Below are 8,421 nucleotides of genomic sequence, written 5' to 3'. Positions count from 1 at the left end.
TGTATTTTATTATTAGAGAATTGTAGAAACTGCTGTGCCATATTTTGTTAGTGATATTGACTGAACCATAAAGCCCATGAGTCTGTGTAACTTGTAATCATTTAAAGATAACTAGCAATAGACATAAAAATACTTTTTTCACTTCCATAAGGTACATATGTTGCATTAAAAATATAACAAAAGAGGGTTCTCTTTTGGTCAGAAGTTATATTGGTTCTTTGGCTTTTCTTTCTTTCTCTTTTCTTTTATTTTTCCTTGGCAACAACAGTTACTATTGGGTAGGAGCCTTGAAAGAATAAGAGGAATAAAGAGTGGAAATAACAAGTGGAGCTCTCGCTGCCTTGTCTTTTAAATGTACCCCTCCACAGCCTATTTTCTTTTCCCATTTCAACTACTGGGTATTAGCATTCTGACAATCACTGCAGTCTTCACCAGGATGTCCTAGGCCTACTCAATGAAGCATGTTTGTAATATCTTCAAATTACAACTCTGCACAAAATAGTTGTATAGAATCAGAGACATTCTGTAATGGAATTATTACAAGTAGCACCTGCATTTGGATCATACTCATTGCAGTCAGTGCCTCTGACTGTAAAGTATAACTATCTGCTAGTGTCAAACTTATGCTACTGTCACATCTCTCTCTCTCTTCTGAACAAGGGTGGCATAAACAAAGCATGCTGCTGAACAATATGCCCCTTCCTCTGAAATGATCTTTCGCTAATCTAAAATAACCAAAATAAAATAAAATTTTTAGACAATTTAAAATACATTGAGATCACCTTAATATTGAAGAAAATTGATTTTCACACTCCTAAGGGAGCTCTAGGAGCTCTGGTAGCATAGTGCCTAAGGCATTTGACTGCTAACCAGAAGGCTGGCGGTTCAAACCCACCAGCCACTTCTCGGAAGGAAGGTTGAGTAATCTACTTCTGTAGTGATACTGCCTCGAAAACCCAAGGATGGTCGCTATGAGTCAGATCCAAATCCACGGCAGTGAGTATAGAAAGCAGTATTCCTAAAATGAAGTGACTATTATTTTTTTGGTTTACCTTGAAGGAAGACAAAAATGTTAACATTCCTTTGTTCTAGAGCTTTCACAGTTCATACATATCACATAGAAAACTTCTTTTTATTTGGAATTCAAGCTAGAAACTTCAAATACCCAAAAGTTTTCATATCTGGTGGTGTTGTGTGCTGTTGAGTCAATTCTGACTCATAGCAACCCCACAAGACAGAGAAGAGCTGTCCTATAGAGTTTCCTATGCTGCAATCTTTACAGAAGCGGATGCCTCCATATTCTCTCCTGCAGGGCCACTGGGTTAGTTCAAACTGCTAACCTTTAGTTAGCAGTCAAGAGCTTAACCATTGCACCATCAGGTCTCCTTCATATCTGGTACTAAATTCAACAAAGCCATATCCAGCCCCATCACTAACTAATTGTGCAACAATTAAGTCACAGTCCATATCTGGACCTCAGTTTCTCTTCTCCCACTTTTGGCCTTGACTAACAGAAGCCTTCAACTGGTGCCATGGCAATGGCCTCACAGGTTGTTCTTCCTGTCTTTTGTTTTTATCTGCTCTCATTTATCACTGTAAATATATATATATATACAATTTTTAATCTCCCAAAGTCTTAAATGAGGGGTATTAATTTTTATTAGACCCAATTAAATGATTGCTATATTTATTTGAGTATCAGAAGGAAATATAAATTAATGCCAGAATCGAAAAGTCACCGAGAATAAGAGGGCATTTATATCCTAATTGTCTTCCTAATGCCTTCACTTTCCTCATCTCTTTGTCCTTATGCCCATATCAGTAGGCACAATAGTTCCAATTGTTTAGATCTCAATCTTCAGCCCTTCTTCCCTGTTCTCCTGTCACCTATTCTCTCAAAATCTGAGGTTATCATCATACTTCAGAACATAATAGTAATAGAATTAGCAGACTACTTATTCTATTTATTGTTCTGAGAACCAATTATTTATCTACTAAAAGTGAAGCTGGATTCTCAGTGGAGGGTGGCCTCCTTGATAGGAGTTTGATAACTCCCAGTTTTCAGTACCAATATTCACAAACACATTATAGTTATTTTTTTCTCCCACTTTAGAAGGCCAAGTGCAGACTATACATAATGATCCTAAACAGACAAAAGGCAATTACACAATTAGGCCCTGATCAAACTACAGCAAAGGCCATGATGCTCACTACTATTTCCCTCAAAGTGAATTGAATAGATTAAACTTTAGCTAAGCTTGGACTGAATGTTGCTGTAAGGCATCTCCCAAGTCCTCTCTAATTTTCAGAGCATATATATTCTGAAAGGCTCGTCTGATTGTTGCAATAGCGTTTTCATTTGCATTTTTGATTGGCAGGAGATACTTCAGAATGTAGGCAACATCAAGTTTATCAGCTGAATCTGTCCTTCTTAGCAAGAATATAACTTTTTATCTATGACAAGGCAAAGGGATTTATAGTGTATATTTATGCGGTATGTTGTCTGGAATTTTGTTCTGAAAAAAAAATACATGTTTCAAAGTCGATGGATAATTTCAAGCTTGATTATTATTGCTGTCCTCATGTTAGTCAAGGAAGAAGAAAGATGGTGCAATCTGGTAAGGTAGTACAATGAATGGCCCTCACCAAGCTCTGAAATATTCTAACCTTTGGAGTTGTCTGGTCTTTTTTTACACTGAAATAACAATAAGTTACATTGCTGTATTTCCTAAAACAAAGTAACTGAAACATAATATTTATCAATCTACAATATCTTTTCACTAAGAATCGTAAAAAATATCTAAGAGATAACAAGAAAAACAATACAAAGATTATTGCATTTGTATGACAAATAGCAATTAACCTCACATATTTCAATGTATGCCAAAATTAGTTTTTCATTCAAACACGTTTCTTCCTTTATGGTCAAATACATGAATTATTTAATATACCAAATGCCACATTCTCCAAAAATCAATTAAGCATCGAAAGCATATCATGTATGATTTGACTAGAAGAAATCTTATGATAATCAAACTTTAGTTCTAAATTAATTGTAAATCAAATAAATCAAGTTAGCCAAAAGAGAGTCTCTAATTTGCTCTACCCGATTATTTTAAATTAGGACAACTGTGTTTACATCAAACAATAGTCTGAAAATATATCTCTTTCATGTAAGCAATGTAATTGCTAAAACATGGAAATTCTTCTTTTTGTTCTGTTTTGTTTTTACCATTCAACACAACAAACCCTGATCAGAACTTCAGAGTTTAAGACTAATTTTTTCCCCACTCAAAGCATCAGTGTTTCCACTGGTTTGTTGTGCCGCTCCCCCACCCTCAAAGCCCGAATCAAATCTTTCTCAAAGAGACTTACCCCAAGTAAGAGTGTGCTAGATGAGAGAGTGTGCTCATGCCTGCAGACAGTTAGCTAGTAAACATGTAAACGGGCAACTTGCACTTTGGAAGTGCATATTTTTATCCATTAAAAAAAAAAAAAAAAACAGGGAAAGGTTAGCCCAGCCCCAAAGTAGCAGACTCTGGGCTGCCGCAGTTTCTTACTGCTGAATGCTCATTCTGAAAATGTGAGCCTATTTACATTTATCTCTTTCCTTTTGTTAAGCACTATCCTCTAGAAGGCTGTTGCCGGCAAGCCATTAACAAGCAGGACACAAGAAAAGGCCCAAACTCCGGGCTGGAGCTGAGGGCTGGGGGAACTCTTGGGGGTCTCAATAGGAAATGCTTTTCATTGGATAAGGAAGCATTATTAGGAGCCAAGGTCCCGCCCAATCCCCTGTGTTCCATTATTCCCTTAGTCACCAGTCACTGAACTGAAGAAGTTTTTCCTTTAAAGAGCATTGCCCGGGAAAAGCAGTTTTCACAGTCAAGAATTAGCAGCTTAAGTGCCACTTGACAATGTAAAAAGTTCCTCTTCTAACCAATTAATCTATTGAGAAAGCCTGTGTGCCTGCCTTTACTGCGGGATCGCTACTCTTTTACAATTCCAATGAGGAGGAGGAGACAAAACTCCTAACTGAGGAGGAGTGTTTCAATTATGAGCAGTCCATGTTTGCTCCAATTTACTTAATTACAACACCATACTGATAACAATATGTAGGAGACAGGGAAAAGGCAAAATAAAAAACGCCGTAAGTACATTCTTATTCCATGGATAAAAAACCTACCAACACCATCAAAAAAAATAAAATTCAGTACCATACTCACTTAAGCCACTGAAGTGGGGTCCCAGGGCTCTAACACCCACTTTCCATGGACCAGAGAGTGCTCTGTGGCAAAAGGAGGGTCTACACTTCTCTTAAACAGCTGCCTAGCAAGAAGTCTAATTACCATGAGATTTTCAGAGGTTTGCCTAAAACCAAAATAAATAAGATGCAATCTCTTTATAATGGGTAGTTATCTTAAACTGCATGCCTCCTCCCCTTGACAAACTATTTTCCTATAGGTTGACTGCCTTGGTCATTCTCACTGCTTTTTTTTTTTTATTTTCTATTTTTCCATCCTTCTTTCCCTCTTGATGACCTTCATTTGTTGAAGAAATTTACTATCCATCTGTAACTTATTGCTTGTCCTCCCCTTTTACCAGCACACCCCTCTAGCCTCTACCTCCACCTACTACCAACACCAATAATAGAAACCCTTCTGCCTTCTCTGGAGTGAAAATCTCTGGCCAAGGATAAGGTGCTCCCTTTCTCTGGTCAGAGTCATGTCCCTGGAGAACAGGAGGGATCATTTGACTGCTTAAAAACTTAAGTCCCTATAATTAAATAGTACATGTTTCAGGTTTGTTCATTCTCCTTATGTCTTCAGCTGTAGTGTGACTACTCTCAAAAAAAATCAAGGTCATTAAATATATCAATGTGAGGCTGATAGTAGCCCGATTACTTCTGACTGACTCTAAAAAGCATATTCTCTGTCCTCTCCACTGCAATCCATAATCCCTGATCTTTCTGCTTCCCTCTAAATTTAAGTCTGTCTGTATCTGTCAGTTGTTAGCATTGGCTGTATCCCCACAGATGGTCATTCACCTACTCTGTGTCTAGATCAGTCCTTGGAAGATGCAGTCACTACCCTGCAGAACTTCACAGACTGGCTGGTGATACAAAGACATATCAAAGGAAAGTTTTGAAAAATGCTCAGGTAGTTGTATGGAGAGTAAGTTCTGTAATGACATATAAGATGGAGCTGAAGTAACATGGAGAGGGGAAGTGGGACAGGAGGGCTTCCCAGAGGAAGTGGGATTTGAGCTGGATCTTGATGGTTCATTGGGATTTAAATAAGCAGAGAAGAATATAGCTTTCCAGATGCCCAAAGCAAAGTGGACAAATGTAGGAGATGTGAAGTGGGAGGTGAAGAGGGTGGTTTCTGAAGAAAAAAAGGGTTAAGGAGAACAGCTTTATTGTAGCAATTCAATGCACTCTAGTGATTGAAGTCAATCTATAGTCATGGCCACTATCTGTCTGCATGATAGATGCACTAGTTATGTCCTCTTTGGATTACTTGCTCTGTCTTCCAATTTATCTACCTTCATTTTACCCCAAAGGACTTAAAGGGACCAGGTCCTCCTTAACAGATCTTTTACTTAGTCACTGGATCACATGCTACTCTCTACCCAAGCTCCAGCCACACTGGTCCTCTCTCAGCTCCTTCAGTGAGATACAGTCCTTCTCACCACATGCATCTTCACATGCTGTTCCATCTGCTGGAATACTCCAACTTCCCTAAACCAAGATAATTCTTACTTTTTGTTCAGAACTTAACAGAGTTATTGTGCCCTCAGGAAACATTTCCTTAAGTCTTAATTTAGAAAATATCCACTTACTACCTGTTCTTATAAGGAGCTTCGATGGTGCAGTGGGTAAGGCATTTGGCTTCAAACCAGGTCAGAGATTCAAACCCACCAGCTGCTCCACAGGAGGAAGATGAGGAAATCTACTTTCATAAAGTTCATAGCCTTGGAAACTCAATGGGGGTCACAACGAGTCGAAATTGACTTGATGGCAATGTTTTGTTTTTGTTGTTTTTTTTTTTTTTTGGAACATGCTCTAGTGGAATAGTGGTTAAGGTATTTGGTTACTAACCAAAAGGTCATGGGTTCAAATCCACCAGCTGCTATGTGGAAAAAAGATGGGCATTATGCTTCCACAAAGATTTTCAGTCTTGGAAACCCAATGAGGGTCATTATGAATCAGAATCAACTCCATGGTAGTGAATTTGTTTTTGTTTTGATTTATGCTGTTATAGCATCGTGGATCTTTTCTTCATAGCACTCAACACAGGTATAGTGTCTGTCAATTGTTGTGAAATTATTTGTGCAATCGTTTGATTAAATTTCTCTCAACTGCAAACTCCAAGAAGATAGGTTCCATTTCTGAATAATTCAAAATTAACACTACAGGTGTTCACAGAAATTCTTCTTCCAGACTCTCTACCTTGCCTAACTGAAGCAACAGTGTTTATTTTTCACATCTTGGCTGAAAACATGCATCATTTCACTCATTTACAGACAAATCCACATCAAGGTGTTATTTTAGACCAAACAGAACACATACACAATGAAAAAGTCCTATGGACAAGAAAGTATTAAAGCATATCCACCACCATTCCTTTTTTTCTCTATCCTCACTCCTTTGCTGAAAACCTTCAAGTTTTGCTTGCTCTTATATTTGTAAAGTAGAAGGAAGGAAGTAAAAATTTGTCCATTGTGTTCTCCAAACAGCTAGTTTATAGCCACACAATTTAACCCAAAGATATCTTTAAAAAGCCTTCACTGAACTGCTCATGTCTGTGCCACTGGGGGTTGAGGATGAATATATAGCTGAAAAAAATGCATTCAGAACTATCTGGGGGAGTATATATTTCATTTTTATCTGTTTGAAAATAAACTAACTGAAATATGACTAACTTCCAACTGGAAATTTACACAGTTGAGTAAGAACAGCCAGATGCTTGGGACCTTCACACTCCAAACCCAAATCAATTTTTCTTTCTGCCAAAAATATCAAAGGACTGGGTGAATTCACCCCAAGTGCCAGAGGCTCAACATTTCATTAGTTTCCCTAGAAACATTACAAATGTAACTAAAGCATTTTAACTATGGATTAGGATCTAGCTCACAGTATTTGTAACTTTTATGTTCTCTAAAAGAAGACAGAGTTTGTATAATCCTGGGCAGTGTTCTAGGGAACCAGAGTCATTTTTCATTAACTTTGCATAAATTAGCATTTGTCCTGAAGTCTTTGGGAAAACAAAGAAAGGCAAGGTCCTGAATCCTCTAGCATTTCTTTTTCATACAGTTTTGCTTCAATAGGAGGAATGGCCCACAAGACCAGGTTCCAAACTTGATCATTTAGCTCACTACAGCTCTGAAAGTTTATAAAAATATTTTTTTCAAGCACAGTTCCTTGAAGATTTTTAACTCATCCTTCACACTGGAATACCATCATCTCCTAGCTGTTTCTCAAGTAATTGGTTTTACCTTCTCACTAACTGAATGTTGTTGTTGTTGTTATGTGCCGTCAAGTCGGCCCTGACTCATAGCGACCCCTCCTTGGGTTTCCGAGGCAGTATCACTATGGAAGTAGGATTGCCCAACCTTCCTTCCGAGGAGTGGCTGGTGGGTTTGAACCGCCAGCCGTCTGGTTAGCAGGCAATTGTCTTAGCCACTATGCTACCAGAGCTCCCTAACTGAATAGAGTTTGATAATAAGTTCAAGTTGCTTGAAGCAGGCTTGGTAGTTAAGGCAAATGAACATTTTAAACAAAGAGCTTTGGAGAGAGTGGCAGCAATCTTGATTGTTTGGGGTAGTTTAGAAAAATTTCAAGGCAAAATTAACAGTAATAGCAATAGATTTCTTTCCTTGACCATTACTATAAACCAGGCATTGTTCTAAGTAGTTTACTTATATTTATTTACCTAATCTGTACAACAACTCCATGAAGTAATTACTATTATTATTCCTATTTTATACTTGAGCAAAATATAGAAATCTTATACACTGCTGGTGGGACTGTGAAATGGTGCAAACACTGAAAAATAGTATGACACTTCCTAAAAATCTGGGAATAGAAATACCATTTGATCCAGCAATACCACTACCAGATATATATCCTAAAGAAAAAAAAATCCAGAATGTGAATAGATATATGCACATTCATGTTCATTGAAGCATTATTCACAATTGCAAAGGGATGGAATCAACCTAATTGTCAATCAATAAATGAATGCATAAACAAATTATGATATATACACACAATGCAATACTATGTAACCTTATAGAATAACAAAGAATCTGCAGAACACCTCCAACCATGGATGAATCTGGAGAACATTATGCTGAGTGAAATAAGTCAATCATAACAGGACAAATATTGTATGACTCCACTATTATAAAAAGTCAAGGAAA

The sequence above is a fragment of the Orycteropus afer genome, unplaced genomic scaffold (assembly GCF_000298275.1).
Source record: "Orycteropus afer afer isolate SDZICR_OR568_19922 unplaced genomic scaffold, OryAfe1.0 scaffold00897, whole genome shotgun sequence".
Lineage (NCBI taxonomy): Eukaryota > Metazoa > Chordata > Mammalia > Tubulidentata > Orycteropodidae > Orycteropus > Orycteropus afer.
The sequence above is the reverse complement of the archived record's forward strand: the minus strand, read 5'-3'. Positions refer to the sequence as shown.